At 37.2% G+C, this 26,215-nt stretch overlaps 1 protein-coding gene across 3 annotated transcripts in view; it reads right to left on the reverse strand.

Moving 5' to 3' along the window:
* Positions 1 to 23,308, reverse strand: part of PALLD (palladin, cytoskeletal associated protein) — a 2,901,248-nt gene extending 2,877,940 nt beyond the window's left edge. Inside the window, exon 1 of one of the 3 annotated variants that reach the window (XM_044062575.1) lies at positions 23,069 to 23,293. The gene's annotated coding sequence lies outside the window, so the exon portion shown is untranslated. Of the gene's footprint in view, positions 1 to 23,068 lie in introns of all 3 variants that reach the window. The other 2 variants (XM_044062576.1, XM_044062577.1) reach the window with 2 other exon arrangements.
* Between the last annotated feature and the right edge of the window lie 2,907 nt (positions 23,309 to 26,215).

Consider the following 26,215-nt stretch of genomic DNA (forward strand, 5'->3'; position numbering starts at 1 on the left):
CCAAACACACTCTGGCTAGGCTTATAAATGCCCTAGGGCAGATAGCCTAGTATGAACCTATGAACCTATGAACCTATGAACCCAGTTCAAATATAATTTGGACCAGTGGATGGAGAATCAAAACATTTAACCCTGGTCTGGCGCCTATGTCTCTATTAGACAGAGGTAGCCTGTAAATGCTTGACCAACCATGCCCAAGCCTACATATATCCCTTAAAATAATCCTAAGATACCAACACTTGTCAAATACATTTGGGAAGCATGGCTAGGCTTAAAAAGTACCCCCTGGGGTTGTTAGCCTAGTAATCAATGATGAGCCTATAGACTGTTGCTTTGGTGATAGTTGTAGCTGTTGGGACATTCCAAGAATTCATGCTGAATTGGCAGAGCTGCACAGTAGTATGCACTGCTGCCTCACTCTGCATGGCTTACTTGGTTTTTAATTGCTGGGCTGTAGAATGCAGATGTCTGCCTTTGCCTGCGTTGCCTTTTGTCAGGTTTCTGATTTTCTTTACAATTCAAGGACATGTAGAAATGTGAATCTGTGATGATCAGATTGCACCTAGATGTGTGTGTGTGTGTGTGTGTGTGTGTGTGTGTGTGTGTGTGTGTGTGTGTGTGTGTGTGTGTGTGTGTGTGTGTATGTGTGTAATGTGACAGACTTTCATCCAATCTGATACAGCGTCCTTCCTTAAAACTGTTGCTTATCAGGATAGGCTTTGACTCCCTATGAGCTTGAACTGGATATAACAATAATAAAAATGGATAATTGAATGTACTGCTTGGTGTCTCACTGTCCCTTTGTTCACTGTTAATTACTAGGCTGACAACCCCAAAGATCCCTCTAAAGCCTAGCCATGCTTCCCAAGGGTAAGACTCAAACCCTGTACCTTGGGTGAGGAAGGTGTCCATTTTAACCATTACGGCAACCCACAATTGATGCTAGTATATCTTTAAGAGCTGGTTAAGGCTGTTGGTAGTGCATGATACATGATAATACTTGCAGTACTAGCAGTCAAATTAAAGAACTTCTAGAAGCTGGTAACACATTGAATGTAACAGTAATACAGTAGAATAATTGTAACAATGTGTATATTTATTTATTACAACAGAGAAGTAATAAATTAACACTTCAGTTCATTCTTTTTTACAGAACCTCAGATTAGTCAAGCATTTAAAAAACAATAATTTTATTTAAACTGAAAATTATATGATATTCAAATAACCAATAAAAAGTATACACACTTAAAAATATATATTATCCTAATATATAGGCCTGTGCATGTGTATGTGTATATCTGTCTATACAGATAGATTAGATAGATAGATAGATAGATAGATAGATAGATAGATAGATAGATAGATAGATCAATATACACGTATACATGTATACATGTATGTGCGTGTGTGTGTTCCATGCATGGCAAAAAGCTAAAGCAGGCCAACATGACAGATACAAAATCAAGTAAACTGCCACCATCTTAAAAAGTCATCCAGCAGGAAAAAATGTCAAATACAGAGATACTGCAAAAACAAACAAACAAAAACATTAAATCAGTTTAAAAACACCAAATAGACACATCCAAAACTTAAATTATTAATTATGTAAAAAAGAATAATAAAAAAAATGGAACAAAACAGGAATCAAGATTGTGGCACAGATTAAATGGATTTTAGTACTAAAAGCACTAAAATCTCAAAATTTAAGTATATTACCAGGTTAGGCACCACAAAATACATCCAATAAGGTAAAAAGTAACCTGCTAAAGAAAATTAAAACATAAACTACAGAAATACAAAATGAAGCTGTTTAGGAAAAGGCAGGAAGTAAATAAGATGATGCAGCAACAGAAAGCAGAAACTCTAAAGTAGGACTCAAATTACACGCTCGTATGCACAAGCATACAGACGCACACACGCACACACACACACACACAAATGTAGTAGAAAGGAAGTCTGTCAATAATTTGTTGACACCAAAGGCATGTCTGAACATTTAAGCATAGAGTACACAAAAATATAGTATTGCATAAATATATAATGTTTAATAGTATAGAAATAAAACACACATCATGAAAATCTTATGCAATAATTTCAAAAAACATATCTTCTGTTAGTTTGTTTTTATGGTTTGGAGAAGCCCTAACAGGTTGAAAACGCTTACCAATAAACGGCTCGGATTTTACTTGAACCTGGTTTGGATTTATTGCTTGAACAAGCATTTACATCTGTTGCTTGAATAAGCTATAGTGGTTGCTGAATTTATGCTGACTTGTCTTGCCAGCCTTGGTTTGCTCCTGTACTTCTTTTCTGAATTTATTACTTATTTTATAAGTAACAGGAGCATTTGGACCGTGGTAACATTTATTTTCACAGTATACTCTATTATTGATAAAGCTGGACCTGCTTCTCTTAAAAGCCTGCCTTCTTAGATCATTCCTTATACCATAAACTCTTCTGAATCTTATAAGTGACTCAAGCATTTCACCAAAAACACAGCCTTTCACTCAGTTCTTTAGCTCAGTAAAATTAGCATTTAGTTTCCCTTTCACATTGTTTCTTGCAAACAGTATACAACTCAGTAAAAAAAAAACAAAGTTATTTGTAGTATTGTCAGAATGTAGAACTAATGCTATAAAGTTTGAGACTGGAGAGTAGAACAAGAATGCCAATTCAGCTGTTAGCCAGAGAAGCTCAACGTTCATTAAGTGATGTAATTAAATTAGACACAAGTTCAGAATATAGTATTTTGCAGGAAAATACTTTTAAAACATTAGGGTTGAAAGCCAGAGAAGGTAAATTAGTATGCGCATTATTAGCTTATTATGGACACAAATACATTTATTGGTTTAAAAAAGCTGGTCATATTAAAATGAAAATATAAGATCCACTTTCAAATACTAGCCCTGAAGAAGGAAAGTAATTAATCCAACTGGGCATTCCTAGAATTGGAAAAAGTATATGACAAGGTCCCAAGGAATTTTATTTGGTCAGTCCTGAGATGATTCAAAATTCCGGAGGCATTGATACAATTAGTGTTGGCTATGTACAAGGATACAATGGCACAAATATGAACCACATTCGGGCTCACAGAGGGTATCTCAATGGGAGTGGATGTACATTGGAGCTCATCTCTGAGCCCACTGTTGCTCATACTGGTGAAGGACTACATTGGCAATTTGGTCAGAATGGACAGATCAGCAAAGCTGCCATACACAGACAACGTGGCTTTACAAGCAAACTCTGGTCAGGAACTTCAACAAATGATAAGGGAATGGAATACAAAACTGGAGGCATCTGAATCTGAGTACAGACAAGACAGTTGTCATGGCAGCAAATGGAGGAAGCAGCAAAGATGAAAATTGAGACAAAAGGGAATATAGTGGAACAGTTTAACAGCTTCAAGTATCTTTGAATGGTATTTGTGAATGGTAGTTGATGAGAAGGTAAGTCTGAAGGAAGAGTTCAAAGCTAGACTCAGAAGAGCTGCAGCCAACTGGCACAGAATGTTAGGGGTAGTATGTGAAAGAAGAACACCAAAGAAGCTGAACAGTAGGGTATAGAAAACGGTGGTGGAATTAGTACTTGTGCATAATACACAGACATGGGCAGTGAAAGCAGAGCAGAGCAGCTGAGGAAGCTAGAAGTGACAGAGATGAAGTACATGAAATGGGTGATATGATGTACACTGTGAGACCAACAAAGAAATAATGAGATGAGAGCAGAAGCCAAAGTAGCTCCAAATGTAGAGAAAGTCAGAAAAGAGACTACGATGGTTTAGGCACATGTGAAAGAATGCAGAAGATGATGTGATAAAGAAGATTTTGGAGAGCCAGGAAGAAGGCAAGAAGAAGCAAGGATGCCCACCCTAGAGATGGATGGATTATATGAGAAAAGACCTGCAAAACTCAGGCATGACTGTCAAAGAATGTAGGAGAGTGGCACTAAACCAAGAGCGAGATATTGACATTTGATGTGACATCCCAATCCCATGTAGAAAATGGAAAAAATGTGCTTGATAATAATGATGATGATGATGAACATAATTATAGCCTTTCAGTCAGATTATTATCCACTCGTGCATGAATCGTGCCATCCCAAATAGAACCAAGATGATCTTCTCCAAAAAAAGGAAGCCAATTTGGTGGTCCCCTGCTATAAACAAACTATACAACAGAAGGAAGAAACTGTTGCAGAAAAGAGGAAAATCCCAGGATGCAAAAAACTCCCTCACCAGCCTCAGTAAGAAGCTGAGATCCCTCATAAAATCCTCAAAAGCTAGTTACAAAAATAAAATTGCCAAATATTCCAAAGACAACCACAAGGCATTAAACCTGTAGTTAGTGCAGCTGAACACATTATTAGGGATTCATCGCACTGTCTTGATAGGCTTAAGAAATTACAGACAGGGAATATTAGTTTTGGTTTTCTCACAATTGATGTTGTGAATTTATTTTCTGTCATTCCGCACAGGTCAGGACTAGAAATGTTTTATGAAGCTATGATTGATGGTGGTTTGATTGAAGGGGTAAATGCCAATTTTCTACTTGGATTGATGGAGTTGGTTTTGAAAAACAATTTCATTTCTTTTGAAGGTGAACTATTCCAGCAAGTGTCAGGTGTTGCGATGGGCGCAAGATGTGCCCCAGTTTTTGCAAATGCAGTCTTGTTAACATGGGAGAGAGCACATATTTTTTCATCTAAAACATATATTGATAGTATATTAATGTATAATAGATTTTTGGATGATATATTGATTCTATGGAAGGGGGATGAACAATCAGCTGTTGAGTTTGTGGAATTTTTGGGTAAAACAACTGATTTTTTGAAATTTACATTTCAATGGCATGAAGAAAGGATTAATTTTTTGGATTTGACAATTAGTAAAACAGTGGGAGGTTTTGAAAGTAACATCTATAGAAAGGAGAATTACTCCAATTCACTGTTGCATTTTACTAGTTGTCACCCCTTCCATCAGCGTAAAGTAGTAATTAAAGGGCAAATGGTGAGAACATTGAGGTTGGTCAGTGATGACGCTATGTTTAGAGTAGAGTTGTTTAAACTGGTTGGTATGTTCTTAGATCGTGGTTATCCACTAAAGTTGCTCCTAAGTGTTAGAAGAGATGTGTTAAGGGAAAGGAGTGGTAGATATGCTCCAATTCTGCATTTTGGGGCAACGTCAATTGAAGGACAACAATTTGATGGATCAGTTAAAGGTGGTGAGGTACGATTGGTACTAAAATATAATCATAGGATGCCTGAATTGACTGACATAGTGAAAGGTATATGGAATTTTGCTCTAAGTGATGAGATTAAGATGATTTTGGGTTCAAAGCCAGTGATTGTGTATAGTAGGGGAGAAAATTTAAAAGGCATTCTGGAAAAGAAGATTAAGAATAGTTTTAAGTCTAATATGAAAAAGTGTGGTTTTTGTAGATGGTGCAGATATATTAATGAGAGCACATATGTTTGTGTGAATGGTTACAAATATACAATTCCCTGCCCTGGACAATGTAATTGTTGTACAAAGAATTTGGTTTATTTGGCGACTTGTCCCTCCTGTGACGCATATTATGTAGGTAAGACCATAAGGAGGTTATGAGATAGGGTTGCAGAACATATCAGATCCATTAAAAAGAAAGATATGCACAATGCACTTTACTTACACAGCGTGAAATGCACTGAATTTAATAAATTTGTATTTTTTGTTATAGGGCGTGTGTTAGCTTATGGTGAAGGGGGTGATATAGTCAACAAGGTGGGGGCATTAGAAGCAGAATGGCAGATAAGATTAGATGCCTGTAGGTCTCCTGGCTTGAATGACTATATTTCACTTAAACCAATTTTGAAACTTAGGTCCCAGCAAATTTGATATTAAAGCTTATATTGAATGATGTGATACATTCTGAGATATTAATTATAAGTTTTTCAATGATTTTAACTTGACAAAGTTATACTGTAACATGCTATAATTGGTTTAATGTAAAGACAATTAATAATGTAACAATTGTTATATGTTTTTTTAAAAAATAGAGGGTAGTATAATAGGTTTATAGTATACATATATATAGTGATGTATACATTTTTAAATTTCATTAATTAATTATGTTAATAGTTTTGGTGGGTGGCATTCAGTTTTAACCAATGAGATTTGATTTTATGGATTATAAAGCAAAAGGAATTGTTCAAACAAACGACTCTGATGAAGCCAGATGTTTGGCGAAAGCGCTTAGTCGTGGATGTATTTTGCTACAATAAACGATCGTTGCTCAATTGTTGGAAGGTGAATTGTGCTTTGTGGTGGTTATCCTACTTCTCTAACTTTCGTCCCATTGCTCTACTCTCCCCACTTGCTAAAATCATGGAGAAATGTATCCATAAACAACTTATAACCCACCTACTCCACCATCAGCTCCTAGCTAACTGTCAACACGGTTTTCGGCCATTTCATAGTACCACCACAGCCTTACTATCCTTTACCAACTGTATCAACAAACATTAATACTCTATCCTCTGCTTTCTTTGTAGACCTATCTAAAGCCTTCGACATGGTTAATCATCAACTTCTCCTCCACCTACTGAAGTCCATCTCCTTCGACTATCCTGCCATGAACTGGTTCACAGCCTATCTGGATAACCGAAAACAAGCAGTTCTCTGGCAAAACCATCTTTCCGACCTTCTTCCTACCTCTCTAGGTGTCCCACAAGGCTCTATTTTAGGTCCACTACTGTTTTCCATTTTCATAAATGACCTTCATCTCTCTATTCCACAGTCTACCTGTATTCAATATGCTGATGACTCTACTATCATTTGTTCTGCCTCATCCCAAACTGAACTTCATTATCTCGCACAAAAAGCCTTCTCTACTATTGAACAATGGTTCTCCAACCACTGCCTTCTCCTTAACCCCAAAAAAAAACAAATCACTGCTCTTTACTCCCTCTCATCTATCGCCCCCTCTTCATTTCACACTTACATCTAACAATGGTACCGTTATCTCACCTGACCCCACCACCAAACTCCTTGGAATTACTATTGACAATCAACTAAAGTTTGACACTCACATAAATTCCACAATTAAATCTACTAACAAACAGCTTGGATCCCTTTATTGCATCACACCTTTCCTGACACCAGTAGCCAGAGCCACAATAGCTAGAACCCACTTAATCTCTACCCTGTTATATGCTTCCCCCATATATACCAATCTTTCTAAAAATAATCTTAACAAACTTACCAGATCATACAATAATATTGCTAGATTTGCTACCAACTCTCCTTACAGGACCCACCATTGTCAGAATCTAAAACAGCTAGGGTGGCTTGAATTACCGCACCTACTACAATTTAACCAACTTATAATCGCCTACAAAGCCCTACACCAACCCATCCTTACTAATATGCCAGAAAATTCAGAAAACCACAAATCTTATAAGGAATAGACCCAAAGCACAAGGCAATAATCTGGACAGTCTATGAAAATCTGGACAGCTGAGAGGTATGATTGGAGAATGGGCCAGCTTCATGGAACAAACTCCTACCTGAAAAAGAGGTCAAGAGTCACTCCTAGGGTTTAAGGACCTCCACAATGAGGTAACTTGTAACTGCTTTAGGGACAGTTGATAACAATTTTCACCACTACCTAACATTATCCTGCTCTTAGGTACCTTTTCAATGTCATATTGCTTATGATGCGGTTGCCAGTGAAATACTGTATATACTGTTATATGGAAATCTGAAAGTCTTCTTAGGTTCATAGGTAGGTACTAGCCTATCAGCCCAAGGGCCTAAGTAAGCTTAGCCAACAAGGTTCCCTGGTTTACACCACCCAAGAAAGTTATTTTCCTGAGCCCCTGTTGAGCAGAGCCACAAAAGTGATCCCCGGGGTGTATTTCCTATTTCCCATCCACTCATCAAGATTTTTCTTGAAGAGTGCTAATGAGGAACCTTGCTTGACATAGATGAGTAGTTTGTTCCAGAGTATGGGAAGTCTCTGGGACAGGAATATATCCCTCCAGCATGTCCTGTTTATTGTGGTGACAAGTTTAAGGTCCCTAGAGTGTGTAGATCAGAGGGGCTGGGATTTCTTTAGGTGTAGCATGTCCAGCAGTTCTGGGTTTGACATAGCTTTATATGTTAGGCAGAGATCACCTCGAAGTAGGCCATACGCTACAGATTGAAGCTGGAGTTTTTTGAGATGGTCAGTGTAGGGCATCTGTTTAACACCAGTAATCCTCTTTGTGAGGAACTTCTGTGGCCTTTCCAGCTGCAAATGTGTTGTGAGGTACATTCCAAAAGGGGCATTGTACTCTATAATAGGTCTAATGAGTGTCAAGTAGAGGGGAACAATTACCTCTTTTTTCCTGGATGAGAATCCTTTTGTGATGAGGTGTGCCACGCAAAAGGATTTCCTGACTACTGTGGCGATGTGATTATCAAAGGAGAGACTACTGTCCACCTGGGTCCCAAGGTCTCTTATCACCCATTCGGAGTTAAGTAGACTGCCACCTATGTGGTAGTTCATGGGTACAGAGTTTTTATCAAAGAGGATGACAATGCACTTTTTGGCATTGAGCTTGAGGCCATGGCTCTGATACCAGGCATCTGTCTCAGTGAGGCCCTTCTGTAGAATGTCTACATTATTTGTGGACTCAACTATGGCTCCTAGTTTGCAGTCATCTGCAAACTTCATTAGCCAGAGGCCTTCTGTGTTAGCCTGTACTTCAGAGAAGTAGATATCAAACAGGAGAGGTCCCAGGACTAAACTCTGTGGTACACAACTTGTTACTGGTTTGAAGTCAGATTTGGAGACGGCAACTTTTACAGTGTGGGGTCTGTCAGTGAGCCAGTTGGCAACCCATCTTGTGACAGGGATTTATACCTATGTAGTGAGTTTAGCTATAATTCCAGAATGGGGGATGGTGTCGAAAGCCTTGGCAAGGTCAAGATAGGCTGTGTGAACCACCTTACCCTTGTCTGTGGCTTTGGTGACTGCCTCAAAGAAGTCGATCAGGTTCAGGAGGCATGATCTGCCTTTCACAAACCCGAACTGGGTGGGGTCCAGAGGTTGGAGGTTACCAATGTCTTTGTTTATGAGTTCCATGATGATACATTCCATGGCCTTGCAGAACATGCTCATCAGGCTAATAGGGCAATAGTTCCCAGGATCAGTGGTGGCTCTCCCTTTATGGAGTGGGATAACTGCTGTTGTGCACCATTCAGTGGGCACAAAACCTGACATGAGGATATGATAGGTGGGGAGCCAGTTTGTTTGGAAGTTGATGTAAAATGCAGCCTGGGATGTTGTCCATTCCCATGGAGGCTGTGTTTTTGCCTTTAGAGAGTGCAGCTTTTACCTGCATAGTTGTGATTACAGGGATTCTGCATTCTTTCTCTATAGATATGGCCACTTTAGGGGGTGAGAGGGGAGAAAAGTTACCATTGAATCTATCTGATAGGATGTTGGCAATATCAGTTGGTTCTGTAATTTTCGTGCTGTTGTGCATTAACTCAGAGCAGATCTGGGTGTTGTCATTGAGATTCTTGACATAGCTATAGAATGCTTTATGGTTGTCCATAGAATCAGTGTCGATTTTGTTTTCACAGCTAGCTTTGGAGGCTCTTATAAAGGATCTCAGCTTCTTACTGAGGCTGACCAGGGAGCTCCTCCACTCATGGGATTTTACTCTCTTTTGCAACAGTTTCTTCCTTCTGTTGTATAGTTTGTTTATGGCAGGGGACCACCAAATTGGCTTCCTTTTTTTGGTGGATAGCATCTTGGCTCTGTTTGGAATAGCACAATCCATGCACTCATGTAAGTGCTTATAGAGTGCATTTGTGTAGGATTCAGCAGTTGTAACTGCATTGTCCATCTGCATGGGTGTCATGAAGTTCATCACTTCTGTCTTAAGAAGCATGAAGTTGGCTTTGGAGAAATATTTTACCTTGGTTTCCTTAATGAGGGGGGGGGGGTGTGGATATCTCGGGTGATTAGCTTGTGGTCGGATCTGACCAACGAGGAGTTGACTTCAGGTGTGGAACACTGATCACTCATGTTGGTAATGTTTAGGTCTAGGATATTGCTGCCCCTGGTGGGGGTGAGGATAAGTTGATCCAGGGCATTGGAATTTATGAATTCCAGAAAGCGTTGAGCAAAGGAGGTGGTACTTGAGTAGTTTTCCCAGTTACCGGTGGGGTAGTTGAAATTGACCATTATTAGGGTGTTTGGTTGAACCCTAATATTTTCCAGTATATAAAGAAAAGAGGAGTGGGAATCCTGGGGCATGGTGGGGGGGTCTGTAGCAAGCTACGATTTGTATTGTAGTTTTGCCCAGAGTCAGTTGCACTTAAATAACCTCAGATGCATTATGCTGAGCAACTAGCCTGGAGGTGTGGATATCCTTAATGAATATGGACACACCTTTGCCTTTGGTGTTCAGGTCCTGGTTAGATGGCTGAAAAGTGTGGTATGAGTTATAGCCTGGTAATGCAGGGGTACTCTCTGGAACCTTGAACCAGGTCTCAGTCACTGCACAGATATCAATGTTCTCCATTTTAAGGAGTGCCGTGAGTGAGTGCATTTTGAGATTTAGACTTCTTGCATTGAGTAGCATTACCCTCAGTTTTTGCTTGCCTGTTCCTGTTATGGTGGTGAATTTGTCATTTGAACCTTGCCTTAAAAAGGCACTATAGGGGTGGCAAGAACCTTAGCCAGTATCTGGAATCCTAGGGGTGACAGGTGCAGGCCATCTCTGGCAAAGCATCATGGTCTGTTGACCATGTTGTCCCAGGCAGAAATATACTGGATCCCCTTAGAATGACACCAGAAGCTTAGCCAATTGTTGAAGTCAGTCATTTTGTCCTTGTACTGTGGTATCATTCTTGGCGATGGCAGGATGCTACTCAGGGCTAGGATCATACCTGCCTGGGCTACAAGATCGGAGAGCTCTTCTATGTCTCTTTTCATGTAGTGTAGGGAGGTATGTCTCAGGTCATTCACACCAAGATGGACAATGACAGAGTCATATTTGTACTTGTTGTGGATTGACCTGAGTGCATGGGACATGTGGCAGATCATGGCACCCAACAGGCAGCTGACAGTAACCTTCTTCTTGTTTAGCCTGGTCAGTGAATTTAACAGCTTTACTTGCTTATTGATCCATCCTCTTTTCTTTAAATGTATGTAGTTTTATTAATTATTTTTTCATTTATCCATTGCTGACTGGGTTGTCCCACTAGGCTAGCAGCCTCTTATCAGGGGAGATACAAAGTGGTATTACATCTAGGGGAAATTTGGACAGGGCATCAGGGAACTTTCCCTACTCATTTCCCATATGGGACTCTTCATTGTGGCACTTCCTGTCTTATGAGTATGAGTAGATGGCTCGTAAAAGCAGGAAGCAGGTCTGAGGAAACATGGAGGTCAGAGAAGACAAAGACAGCGACAAGGTGGTTTTTAATGATGGTGCTGTTATTCAAACAGTGGATATGTTAGATTTATCAGAGAAGGAATCTGAGGTGAAGGAGAGGTCAAGAGGATAATATGGTGTGACAGAGATGAGGCAAAAGGTAGTCAAGCCTTTTCAAAGGAAGGTTAAAGTGTTGGATGTAGAGAATATTGATAGTGAGGATTTGTTCCAGCAGAATTTATTTGAGTCAGAAATTACAGCACAAGACTGTGCTGTTACAACCCTCCAGTCGGAAAGGTTGGAGGATTATATATCATTGAACATGGAAGAGGAAAGTGAGCCAGAACATAGAAAGGATGTGTCCTGGGGAGAAACGATAGATAGGATACAGAAGGAAGAAGTGCAGCAGAGTGTGGATATGGTGAAAGAAGGGATGCATGGTAAGAGATAAGAGAAAAAAATGAGTTTTAAAAGACTGTTTAAGGGTCGAATTGAAAAGAAGGAAGATGCTCAAATGGACAGATATAAGGTGTGGGACTAAGTAATTCAGACACTTGAGATTAAACCAAATGAGGTAAGACCATTTATTCATGTTAATAAAGAAATTTTTTTGTGACATTATTTTCGAGTCTGGGCACATAATGGACAAATTTATAGAGTAATACACAAAAAAGAAAAATGTTCACCATGGAACTTATATGTACTCAAGCCCTTCTTTAGGGAAACTAAGAAAAAAATAATATTCAATTCAGAGCTGAAGTTGAAAAAGAGACTTTGGAAAAGCATTTATTAAATATATGTAATGATAGAGGAAGTAGTAGAACAAGATAAAAAGGACAAAGTTATAGAAAAGGAATTAAAAGCAGTAGAAATGGAAAAAAGATAGCAGTGTTATGGATAGAGAACAAATAACACAAAAAGATAAACTGAAGGAAGCTTTAAATATAGGAAATATTGATGAAGAATGGTCATGGTTAAGGGAGAATGATGATGTCAAATGAAATTTAGTTAAACAAAAAAGAAATTCTATTGGTAAAAGGGGAGAGAAAGGAAAAGAAAGAATATGGACAACTTCAAAAAAAGAAAAAAGAAAGGGAAAGTATGAATACATATTATGTAAGTTAGAGTTACATGTAAAGTTCTATCATTAAATGTGAATAATTTTAAGAAGCTGGAAAGAAGGATAGGCATTTTAAAGTTGTGTTAAAAGCTAGATAGTGATTGTATTATAGTAGAAGATATTAGATTTTTGTAAAAATTAGAAAGATATCAAACCAAAGTATAGTAGGGAAAATGTGATATGGAATTTCAGGAAGGAGGTTTGCTCAAGAGTACTTATATAAAGTTATAATTAAAGTATTAGATATTACATTTGTAATAACAGGTACAATTACTGTTATTGACGTAAGGTGGAGGGTACATGCTATGAGAATTACTGCAATATATGCATATGTTAAAAATAGGAGAGAAGAGATGCACAGAGAAATAACATGATATGTAGCAGTTAACAAGGAGATAATTGTGGCAGGGGACTTTAACTGCCATCTAAGACAACAAAACAAGAAGGCATATGATGTTAAATTAGTAAAGGACATAAAGTACAGAAAATTAACAATATGGAATCTAGAGATTTGGATGTATAGAAGAGGTGAAAAGGGAACAGAAATAGATTCTTTTTTACCATCAGAAAGTTTAGTAACAGTTAAACAAAGAGTACTACTGACAAGGTTTTCAGATCACAGGGCAATTTGAATTATGGTAAAAGGAAATTTTGATTATATAAAAATAGGGAAAGGTATAAAATGAATAAATGAAGTACAATGGGATGTTAAAGGGAGAAAAGAAGTTATTAGATTATGGCAAGATCATGTAGAGATGAGAGAATTGTATAAAGATTGGTCAGAATGGTGGTTAAATTTCAAACTGAAATATAAAAAATGCTATGTGACATGGGAGAAAGAGAAAATATACATGGGAAAATAAAGTATAAGAATTTAAGTAATGATATGATTGATTGTCTAGAGAAGAATGATGAAAATGTCTTTATCAAGGAACATTCACTAGATGAATTCAATAATAAAAATAGAACATTTATTGTATAAACAAAGGTACTTTCTGAAAGGAAAAAAGAAGAAATTGCACCATATGTAAGTAAAATAATTAAAGAGAATAACACCGTAATGAGGGAAATTAAAGATTCTTGAGGTAGAATATGTAATACACAATAGGAGATTATGAATATAGCAAAAGAACATATTATGACATTACTTAAAGAGCAAAGAACAAATACATGGAAGGAATGGAAGGTACATGCATTTTCTGACGTGAATAATAAGGATTTAGAAATATAAACACAGAAGAATTAGAACAGGTAATAAAAGTAATGAATTTTGATTCAGCTGCAGGACCAGATGGTATAGAATATAAGATGCATATAAATTTTACTGTAGAGGAAAATTGGTTTATAAAGGTATTAAATGAATGGTTATGTGTATAAAGAGCTATTTAGCGGTATCATTAGGTTAATATGGGAAAAAGGAGAGAAGGGAGAAATACAGAATTGGAGACCAATAGTAGTAAATAAGTTGGATTATAAGATTTTTATGAAAATGTTACAAGAAAGGACAGAAGGAAAAGTAGGTAATGTTGCAAAAGAGCACCTGTTTGGTATAAAGGGTAAAATAACCAAGATTTATTATTAATAATTATGGCAGTAGTAGATGATAGAATAGTTAGAAATGTTCAGGCAAAAGTAATGGTAGGAGATCTAAGCAAAGTATTTGATTTGATTCATCACTCAGTATTACAGTATTATGGGATATATTTAATACATAAACACACACACACACACACACACACACACACACACATACATATACATATATATATATATATATATGTGTAAGTAAGAGCTATAAAATGTGTGTATTTCAGCATATAAGTATAATATAGTGAAGATTATGATAAATGGATGGTTGAGCAAGGCTACAGAGTTAGAGAAGGGTATCAGATAAGGCTGTCCATTGAGCAGTACATTATTTGTATTAGTAATGCATGCAATATCTATTTATATGAATAAGGAGATGGATATTATGAGTTGTATTTCTAATGAAGGGATAAAAATACCTATTATGCAGATGATATTATTATTACAACAAAAATGCAGCAAGTATGAATGCAGTGATAAAACAAATGCAAGAGGTTATTCAGGTTATAGGGTTCATATTAAAGTCAAGGTTTCGGATTTGAGGGAAGGATTGGTGGAGTTAAATTTAATATGAAAAAAATTAAGATCCTTGGAATAAGCGTCAAGAAACAAGAAATTATAGATGTTATATGGAATGAAAAAATAGAGGAAATAAAATATATGTGTGTATTTTGGAAGTCTTTTAGGTTTTTCTTTAAAAAGAAAGCTTATGTAACAAATTCTGTACTGTTAGCTAAGATTAATTATTTAGCCAGTGTCTTTAGCATTCCATTGAATTTAGAGAAATATTTTCTTTTATTTGAGGAATGAGGTTGAACCCTGTGAATAGAGGCGTGCTATATATGAAAAATGAAAAAGGAAGTTTAGAGCTATTAAATCCTATAGTGTATGTGGCATCTTAAACATATACAGTAATGAAATGTTTAAAGGAGAAAGAGGCTTCTTTATTAATGAAAATATTAAGTTTAAAATATAAAATGGAATGGTTGACCTTTTTCAGTTCAAAAAAGAGGAGCTGTAATAAAGAAATGGAAAATTATCAAGATAAGATTTTCTTGTAGAAAATAAATGTGAAAGAAATTGATAATAAAAGAAAAGAATGGTGTGACAAGATTACCACAAAGTATTATAGGATATATCCTTGGAAGGAATTCAATATTGAGAAAAGAAATGCTATCACTGCAAGAATGGATAGATGTAAAGGACATGTAAAATGTCAGGATTTTTATGAAGGTTAACCAAACAAAAATTATTGGTGAAGGCGAATATGCCGTATAAAAATATAAAAGACAGAGTTTGTTTATGATGTGGTGAACCTGAAACTTGTGAACGTGTTTTTTTTTAGAATGTAAAAGTTCTAAAATGTTATAGAAGAAAAATTTATAGATATGAAATATATGAAAGGATTTAAAGATGTGAAGAATTTAAACATGGGTATGATTGAATTAGGGTATTACAGAAACAAAAGTAAGAAAGAGGTTGAAAGTTTTGATAAAAATAAATGCTTGCTATGTTATCGTTAATATGACACCAGAGAATTAAGAAAAATCATGTTTAATGAAAAATGAGACTTGGCAATGATGTTGAAAAAAAAAAGCTTTTGGTTGTAGAAATTGGAGTGGAGGGTCTAAAAAGCAATAATTATGTATATATATTGCAAATAATTGAAAAATATGTATATATAATGTAAATAAGTGGGAATGTAAGTAACTATTAATTGTGTAAATATCTATGGATTGTGTAAATAAAGAACCTATACTCTTTTCGATAGGTGCAATGGGCTCTTTTACAGCCACCTGAGATACCTCCATCTCAACACGCAGCTGTAACCTTGATTTAATGTCTCATCTGAAGGCTGACACACTTAAGAGTGCAGCACCCACTACCCTCCAATGCTGCACTGCAGTGTCAACAAACCACTCCTCTAGCATAGGAATAGACACCACAGGCATTTTGTCTTTCAGCAAAAAAAGTGAGCATGCTGTGTGTTGTGCTGCTGTTATTATGCTACTCTGCAATTATCTACGTGACTTAAATGGCTTAAATGCTTGTTACATATTGGATGAATGTACTTTTATGTCAGTTTAAACTCTGTATTCTTGCCTATGTGCCCAGGTCATGACTTAAAATGATCTCAGGACCAGCCCACATACCCAGTTATCAAATAATAAATAAAGTAAATAGTGGCCATGTTGTGCTACACTAATAAAGTATTCCAGAATTCTGGAGTTCATTTTAAAATGGAAGTTCAACAGCAATAATTAACAGAACCAGTAAAAGCAGATGGCTAATGCTATAAAATCTACTAGGTCTTATCTGCATAAAAGGCATCCACAACTAGGAATACAACACGGATTTGTACTTGTCATGATCTAAATGCAGTAGTGATGACAGTGAATTTAGGTAAACATCAGCTGCTGTGAAGTCTCATACATATGGAAGGAGAAATAATTTTATAACTGAATAAATAAACATGCACACATGCATAATTTGACTTATTAGGTATGATTCCAGACAATTTGGATGATGCACTGGAGCAGCGATTTGATTCATCATGTCACAGCAAGAGGTTCTCAAGTTCAATTCTCAGCTGAGGGTGCCTTGTGTGCAGAGTCTGCATGTCTTCTCTACATTTGTCTGGGTTTCCTCTGGGTAGTCCAATTTCCTCCCACATTACAAAGACATGGAGCATTTTTCACCAGGACTCTGCTGAAAATTGGCTCATTCCAGTCAGACTTTCCCAGTAAACAAATGTTAAATAAATAAATAAAGTTACTTACAGAGAGAGACACATTTCCCTGAAAAAGCACAGACCACATATTTAAGCACCCTACTCCATTTCCAACCACTGGTCCATGAGGTCTAACTACACTTTGTTGAGTCATTCTCCATAAAACAGCTTTACTATTATTTCTTTTTATTGTGGTTTGTTGAAACCACATGCACCTGTATTGCGAGAGCCAATGGTGCACTTTAATTTTATTTATTTATATATTTGATAACCAGGAAGGTGTTATGCTCTGAAGACCATTCCAGGTTTTTTCTTTCAGTTTTCTCCACTGGAGTGCAATCGCAAAGATAATAACACCTCTCTCTTCCCAAATAGCTTCTGGTTGAAATTTACTTACTAAAGACTACTTCCCAACAAATTGGAGTCACCTGCACACCTCCTCACTCCTCCTTAGACAGAGTCAAAGATGTAATCCACATTATCATGTACTGCACAAACCCTAACAAAAGCATACTAATCTCAGATGACTTTACCACTAACCTTCATAACCTTTCACATGGATATGTCAAACTTCTTTAATGATCCTCAGCTAAAATAACAGGTTTCTTAACCCACCAGACCCAACCTTAAGACAACAAATCACTTCTTATTACACCTCAAAATTATCTTCAGTCCTCCATGATCTCCAACATTATAGTCCTCTACCCTTCTCTTGGTTACCAAACTCTGTCACCTTCTTTATTCTCTGCACATCACCCAAACCTCCTCCCAAACTAATTTCCTTTAGGTTGAAATCTGTAACCAACATTTCCAACCTTAAATCTAGACTCACAACTTTGGATGGGTCCCCAGTCCTCAACACCAGTGATCCCAGGTATGCAGCTGTACTCTTCAGTAACCTATAAATACACAAACAAGAGTCCACAGAGAAGTGAGTAAGATGGAATGGTAATCAACATTGCAGTAGAGTTAAATCTTGCTAATCTGGAGTGTTGTTTGTAAGAAATGAGATAATGTAAGGCATTACAATGGTAAATGTGTAGAAGTTTTTACAGAACTGCACTAATAAGAATGCAACCAGATGCCAGCAATCCTCTTTGACTGCAAGGAAATGTTGGAAACTCTTGCCATTTCCAACAATAAGGTGGCTGATGCAATTGATGATATTAAACCATTTTGTACCCCCCTGATGTAGTTAGTTGCACCCCACCTAACCTCTGTGACTTTTACATACTAACCCAGAGATGTTGCATGCATCAGTGTCATGTCCTCAGAATTTAATATTGCTTCTCAGACAATAAAATTGACTGCTCAATGCTGGCAGCCTAAACAAGAAACTCCACAGCCTACAAGCTCTCCTCACTCTGGAGAATGTAGACATCTGTGCTGTTAACCAAACTTGGTTGAAAGCCACAGAAAGTACTGTGGCAGTGCAAGGCTACCATGCTTTCCACACATTTAGGCCAACAGCATCACTGACAGGGCTAAAGCTGGAGGTGTCTTGTTTTACATTTGCAAGAAATGCAACTCCAGCTTGGTTAAACTGGTTGATTCCCTGGAGTTCATCTAAGTCTGCATAGAAAAGGTTCCTTACCATTTTCTGGCCAGCTATAGGTCACTCTCTGTGACCCACGAAGCTTACAACTCTTACCTAGATCTACTAGAGGTGCTCACAATTCAACCAAATACCCCATTTAAAGGAGAATTTGACTACCCCTCTGTAGACTGGGGAATGTACACTGCCTCAGGCACAACATTTCCTGAACTATATCAGCACAAACACTCTAGACCAGACAGTGTGTACTCCAAGACATGCTGAATCTAGTACTCTCCAACATGGGAGAGCTTTGCAGTCACCTCATTGGTTAGTTCAGACTACAAAGCTGTTTCCTTTAAATAAAAATCAACCAGGAAAACCCACCTAAACCCTTAACAGTTAGGAACTATTCTAAAGAATACTATATCCTATTATAGAAACCAGACCCAAAAAATGTCTGGATGTCATATGAATCTATGGATGTGAATGGGAAGTATACAAAAAAAGGTACTCTGGGCTTGAATGAGTTAAGATACCAGACATAGATGAATAAGGCCTTATGATTGTCCTCAGCCTGGGAGGCTATCCTGACCTTGTAATTGGCCTTGCTGGACTTTATTAGACCTCTTAGCTTCTTACGTAGTTGAATCAGAGAGCTCTTCTCTCTAAGAGAGTTGCTCTTTCTGATTTTGGCAATTACTTTTTTTCTTTTGTTATATACCCCTTTAATCTAAGGATTCCACCAGTAGGGTTTGTCTTTGGTGTGAGCTGTAGGAGCTGATATAGACAATTCAAAAGAAAACTGGTTCCTGCTGAAATTGTATGGACCACAGATGAAGAGTGTAATATTGAGATGGAAAGCACAATCATGATATATATATATATATATATATATATATATATATATATATATATATATATATATATACATACATACATACACACACATCTATATATATATTTATATATATATATATGTATATATATATATATGTATATATATATATATACATTTATATATGTATATATATATATATATATATATATATATATATATATATATATAGGTTTACCTTCATGTGTGCGTTTTGCACACAGGCGAACAGCAAATGTTCGAAAGGATGTTTGCAAAGTTTGCAAACATCGAATGCAAAAAGGTTCGAATGTGCAATGAGCAAATGCACAATGACATTCGCTCATTGCAGATTCGGCATTTTGGGGCAGATAGCACTATAGTGGGGATCGGAAAATGGTCCCTTTCCCCACTGTAGTGCAATCTCAGAGTTAGAATATTAAAGCAGGAGGTGTGGGGGGCACAGCCCCCCTCAAGGGGGGTGCAAGCGGGCTAGCCCTCCTGCTTTACTCTTCATTACTTTTTTTTTCGACATTTATGTTCGAAAATCTGTGAATCTGCATTGTGATTTGCTGATTTTCAAACATTGGAAACTGTCGAGGTTTTGTTTTTCGATGTTACAATTTGCTCATATGAGCAATCGCACGAGTGTGTTTCACCTTTGTAAAGGTAAACCTATATATATATATATATATATATATATATATATATATATATATATAAATTTTCTTATTGAGCAAACACTCAAAAAACCACAAATAAAAAGATCAGTGTTTAGACTGAATCTAAAAAGATCAAAGAATACAAAAAACAAAACAACATTTTTTTTTTGGCAGGGGGCAAACCGACTTCACCCCTAACATACCCATCTAATTGCGTATACCATCTCTGAGATTGCACAACAGCAGAGTAAAGACAAATTCCCAGACCCTGCTGTACTACATAGTCACACACAAAACAGCCACACTCAATGTGTAAAAATGCTTTAATCGCATTATAGCAAATGTTGAGATTTGCTGCAATCCTTTGGTAATCGCACTTTATTTGTCATAATTATGGGGTAGTACTTATGGGGTCTCTCAGTCTAAAATCCAACATATCTTTGATTAAACACTGGTCACCTCCTTCCCACACTAGGATTAGCTGTAAGTATAACAGAGAAACAAAGATTATTTTAGCAAATGAGTATCTGATTGCTGCTCAGCTAGTCTGTTCATTTCCATACCCATTGATCAATCTCAACATCTACTTTAGCAGCTTATTTGCCTTCTCTTCTGCATTCCTCATGAAATCTTGAATTTATTATTTTACATCCTACTCCCAGTTGGGGAAAGGGTGGTCTTGTCAGCAACCACCCTTTTTGCACAATAATATTTCCTTATTTCTACCCTGATTTCTCTGCTGTCATAGTCCTATTTTTAAAAAAATATATACCAACTTGGATTCTGTAATTTATACCAAGATACTTAAAAGTCTCCACCATGCAACTTCTCTACCTTTTTTTTTAAGACTACAGATGCTACACACGTCTGCCATGTCGTTATATTGTTTTTCATGCATAACCTGCCTATATTCTTTCTATGTCTTTACCAAGTTCAAGTCTCCAGAGTTGGACACACTATTCCATGAAAGGGATTGCCATCTTTGCTTTCACAAGAATAACTTTTTTCTACAACTTCCGATTCTTCTCTGCATCACATTATTGTCTGATATTGTTTGTTTACCTTTATGATGTCTGATGTAAAAAATTCCTTTCTTTTCGTGTAGCAGCCAGTATTACTTCTTCTCTGTTTTTCCAATCTTTTCCTGTATTTTTTTTGCTTACTAGATGCATGATTTTGCCTTTCTGTGCTTCAAATGTAAGTTAGCACATCTCAGACCATGCTTGCAGCTGTGTCATGTCTCTTCTGTTCCTTTTATAGCTTTTTGTCTGTACCAGTGCTATTGCATAGCCTTGTGTCATCATCATTAAGGCAAAAATTTCCTTCCACGCTTTTTTGCTGTATCACATGTTGAAATGGAAAAAGACCACTGTAAACATCAGTCAAGTACATACCCCCCTTCCCTGTGCTCCCCGCTCATTGCTATACTTATAACTGAATACAGTTTACATGGACAAATGTTTTGCCATGCTGCTACTTAGAATCCAAGGGGATGGCACAGGGATTCACTCTCCCGTCAGACACTAGTGGTCAGTTTTCTACTACTGACAAACTATACTGATTTATCAGGTTATTTCAAGATCCACCACTACTGAATCCACTTAAAATCCAGGATACTAAAGGTTAAGAAAAACATGCAGAACATGAGAAATACAAGGGCACACAAAGAAATAAAAAGAAACAGAAGAGTGCAGAGTGAGCTTTGTAAGACTCTGTGCAGTGAGCACTAAATGGATTCTAATTCGTGTGTGTTTTGTCATTCATACACCATCACCTAGTCTTTACCATCACCTTACATAAAGCACTGCTTCTTTGCAAATTGTCTATGTGTAGAAATATGTAGAAGACAGTGAGTATTCCAAAGTGAAAAAAATAGTCTAAGCTTATTTAAAATAGGTATTAAAAGCAGTTTGTTCTTTGTATTAGCACAACGGCATGAGATGTGAATAGCTTTTAACCAGAAACAACAATTTTACATAAAAGCTTTCGAAAGGCATTTTCAAATTAGTGTTCAAACAGAGCAGGGTTTCTTCATGTTTTCATTGAAATAGCAGCTTTCATGAAGCTTTGAGACTTTGCTGTATGAGTCATGGTAACAGGTGATTCAACACAGCCCACAGCATTTTAAATTAATTGTAATTTACAGAACAACTGCTGAGCAAAGTAAAATATCAGTGGCATTAGTCACATGGTTCAGTATTCCACTGACAATCAAATATGCATGATTTTAACACCAGGACAACTCAAGAATATAATCAAGACATCAAACTGTATTTGAAATTTGTGGTACTTGAATTTTAAAGAATTTGCTTACAAAATGCACACACACACACACACACACACACACACACACACACACACACACACACACACACACACACACACACATATATATGTGCACACGTATATGTGTGTGTGTATCTATATAAATATACGTGCATACTCACACACACACACACACACACACACACACACACACACACACACACACACACACACACACACACACACACACACACACACACACACACACACACACACACAGACACACACACAGACACACACACACATAAATCATCTCTCACAGTGCACACAGCTTAAATTCCCTTGATAAGCTTCCTACCAACGTTCTCTGAATCTTGACTGTAAGCATCACCTAGTAAGGATTTAAACAGATAAAGCCAGATAAGCTCATTTTTTATGCTGTACGGCTGAAACATCATGAACAATTATTCATTCATTCAAACAGAGAAACTCAAAACATAATGTGGATGCCAAATTTCAAGATTTGCTTCATTAATTCTATCTTGTGAAAACTATAATAAATGTACCTAGTACCATGTAATATAACCAGAAGACTGTGAATACTGTATGTACAGCTTGTAACAGCTCTGCTTACAACAGCAATATAAGCAGAATAGCCACAAAACGGAAATGCAGCTTTTATGTTTTGTTTCTATTTACTTAGCAAAATCAAAACCTTTCCGCAGACTTGCATTACCCCCTACACAGATAGTTATGCAGTGCCGTTACCTTTCTGGAAATTAGCAAGGATTGCTGAATTTTTTACTGAGACTGTGAGGTGCAAAGAGAACTTGTTGATTAATAGACTGCTAATCACAAGAAAAGATAGCCTTTTTTAATTACAAAGGAAAAATTCACTCACTACCTTAATGTTCTGGAGTACAAATCCAAAAAGAAGCAATATCTTCCGAAAGCTCAGACAAATAGTTCCTTTTCTGTATTTCCAATGGCTGTACATAAAATCCCTTCAGTTAGGCATCAAGATTTGCTTGGTCCACACTGAGAGCTACTGTGACAGAGCCTCACAGCATCTGCCCTTCTGTGACTGAATAATTCTTATCCAAGGCAGCTATATTTGGTAACTGAACTCATGTTGCAGACGACTGCTATAGTATCTGAAATTCCAACAGAAGAACGGCTATGGTTAGAAGCAACAAGAGTTCTGCAGCACTTGGTATGTGACAATTTGGGAAATTCAGCACTTTGCATGTCAAGACTGTATGCTAACATTTCATAATGGAAAGCAACACATGGAAACTAAATTGCAGGAGTTAAAAAAAAAGAACAGTAAGCATGACGAGGGTGTGTAAATCACCACTCCTCCAGCCAAAAGATAATTCAACTGCAATCTGAAGAAAAATATCTATCTATATGTGTGTGTGTGTGTGTGTGTGTGTGTGTGTGTGTGTGTGTGTGTGTGTGTGTGTGTGTGTGTGTGTGTATTACACACACATAAACTTTTCTGATAAGGTGCATACCATGTTAAATACATATAGTTCATGTTTTTCCCTATTATAAGTATCTATCAATCTCTCTCTCTATAGATTTATATATATATATATATATATATATATATATATGTGTGTGTGTGTGTGTGTGTGTGTGTGTGTGTGTGTGTGTGTGTGTGTGTGTGTGTGTGTTATGTAAATGATGATAGATAGATAGATAGATAGATAGATAGATAGATAGATAGATAGATAGATAGATAGAGATATATATACACATATATAGATAGATATAGATAACATTTCTGTTTTCTAAATTATGAAAGAAGAAATGCACGGTGAGTTAAAAACTGGCTTGAAAAAAGTTACAAATGCTACTAAATCTGTTTCAACAAATGGTAAGGGTTAGTACTTAATGTAACAAGCTGTGAACGAGATGAATTCTCTACAGCTGGGATTGATTTCTGCAGCTCCCATGCAGTATATGAATCCAAGCAAGGAATTTAAAGTCTGAAATACAAGCAACTGTGACTAGCTGATGTTACACCATAAACAATTACATTTCATGGCATTGCTGAGAGTTCAGTATCATCTAATGAAGCTGAGTGGAATGAGTGCCATCTCAGCACAGCCAGTAAGGAAACTAAAATGGGTAGCTTCACCCCCATTTACCTTCTCCTTTACACAGGGGGTAGATTCACACTAATTCATTTACTGCATGTTGTAGAAAAAAATTAATTTCCCTCATGCTGAATTTGATTTCAGTCTGGTAAGATATATTCATCTTCATTGCACCTGGCTATAGTGCTCTGGGATACCTGTTTAATTATAATAAAATATCATGATGCCAAGTTTGCCCGGGTACCATTTTGGCCCATCTAACTGACCAAAACAGCTCTATATGAACCTGAAACAATACAGAATTCATAATGCAGGGGGAAGACCAGTTGTATCTATCATATTATGTGCTATCTATTGTAGTTCTAAGGTGTCACATCTTAGGGAATCTGGGCTACAACCAAATCTCTGGGTACCTATTAGTTAATAGCAGCATCACAATCTGAAGCAGATGCACTAAAGTCATAGGTTGGATTCCAGTAGTCTTTCTGTACTAGTAACAAAACTAGGCATCAAGCTGAATTTTACAATGTTTGGAAATTAAATATTTCAGACTAGTATATTTACTTAGTGACTCATGCCATTTAATTATATATATAATAGACTTTTGTGAGACAATAGGACAGAATACAGCCTTTTCTTGTCAAGTACTGCTATTTTAATAGTTTTTTCTCCTATGCAGTTAAGTCTGCTAACCAGACTGCTTCCTGCTATCCACTCCTATCCACTCCTTCACATCTCCGTTCTGCATTTCTGACTCTTCACCCTTCACATATTTCCTTTTCTATCTTTCACACGCTCACCATACCCTATTCTTCCAGATTGTATCTCCTCTTTTCTGTTCCTCTACTTTCCCTTTCACTCTCTATAAATCAAACATGCAACAAAGCAAGGAGCCTCCACCAGCCATATTCAAACACCACAGGTAACCCATACTCAGGCAGTGACATCCTTCTCATCCTTCCAACCATAGAAATAAGAGCTGTCATCAAAAGCTCCACCCCTGAGCTCCCAGGACCCAAATACTCCAGGAAGCTATCTTGCCCTGTACTGGCAAGCAAGCAGTTTGGTGGACCTTTTTAGAAGAATGCTAGTTGCAAGGCAATTCCCACTGCAAAGCATTATAAGCTTTTTGTAAAACCTCATGCATTTCCCCATTAATGTGACTTAACAGTGGCACACTTTCAGACACACTTTTACAAATCAGATAATGCATGGGAAATGGGATTAAGCCAAATTTGCATGCCCTCAGGTATCTGATGCTACAGAGGCACTATATGCAAAGTCTGTAGGGTTTGGCCAGGCATTCAGCATGAAGGGTTATAAATGAAGCTAAGTGAAGTGCAGGCCATGCCATGATGCCAAAATGCAGAATGGCATTAAATATACTGATACAAAGGATATTGCCAATATCCTGGCAGATCAATTCAGTGCCAACTTCACCCCCCTCTCACCCCCTAAATGGCCCATCTCAATACCGGAAGATTGCCAAATTCTGGTAATAATGGCCACGCAGGTAAAAAAACGCACTCTCCAAAGCTAAGAATACAGCATCCATGGGATCAGACAACATCCCAGGCTGTGTACTACATGTACTACTAAATTAACTGGCACCTCATTTAAGTGTCATGTTTAATCATACCCTCACCTCAGGCTTCATGCCCACTGAGTGGCGCACAGCTACAGTTATCCCACTCCACAAGGGGGATCCACCTTGGATCCCAGGAACTACCACCCCATCAGTCTGACGAGCCTGATCTGCAAGGCTATGGAACGTATTATCATGGAACTTATAAACAAAGACATTGGCAACCTTCAAACACTGGACCCCACCCAGTTTGGGTTTGTGAAGTGCCGATCTTGTCTCCTGAACCTGATTGACTTCTTCAAATCAGTCTCCAGAGCCGTGGACGAGGGTAAGGCAATCAACACAGCCTATCTGGACCTTA

Source organism: Protopterus annectens, chromosome 2.part1, assembly GCF_019279795.1.
Source record: "Protopterus annectens isolate FY-2018-M chromosome 2.part1, PAN1.0, whole genome shotgun sequence".
Classification (NCBI taxonomy): Eukaryota; Metazoa; Chordata; order Ceratodontiformes; family Protopteridae; genus Protopterus; species Protopterus annectens.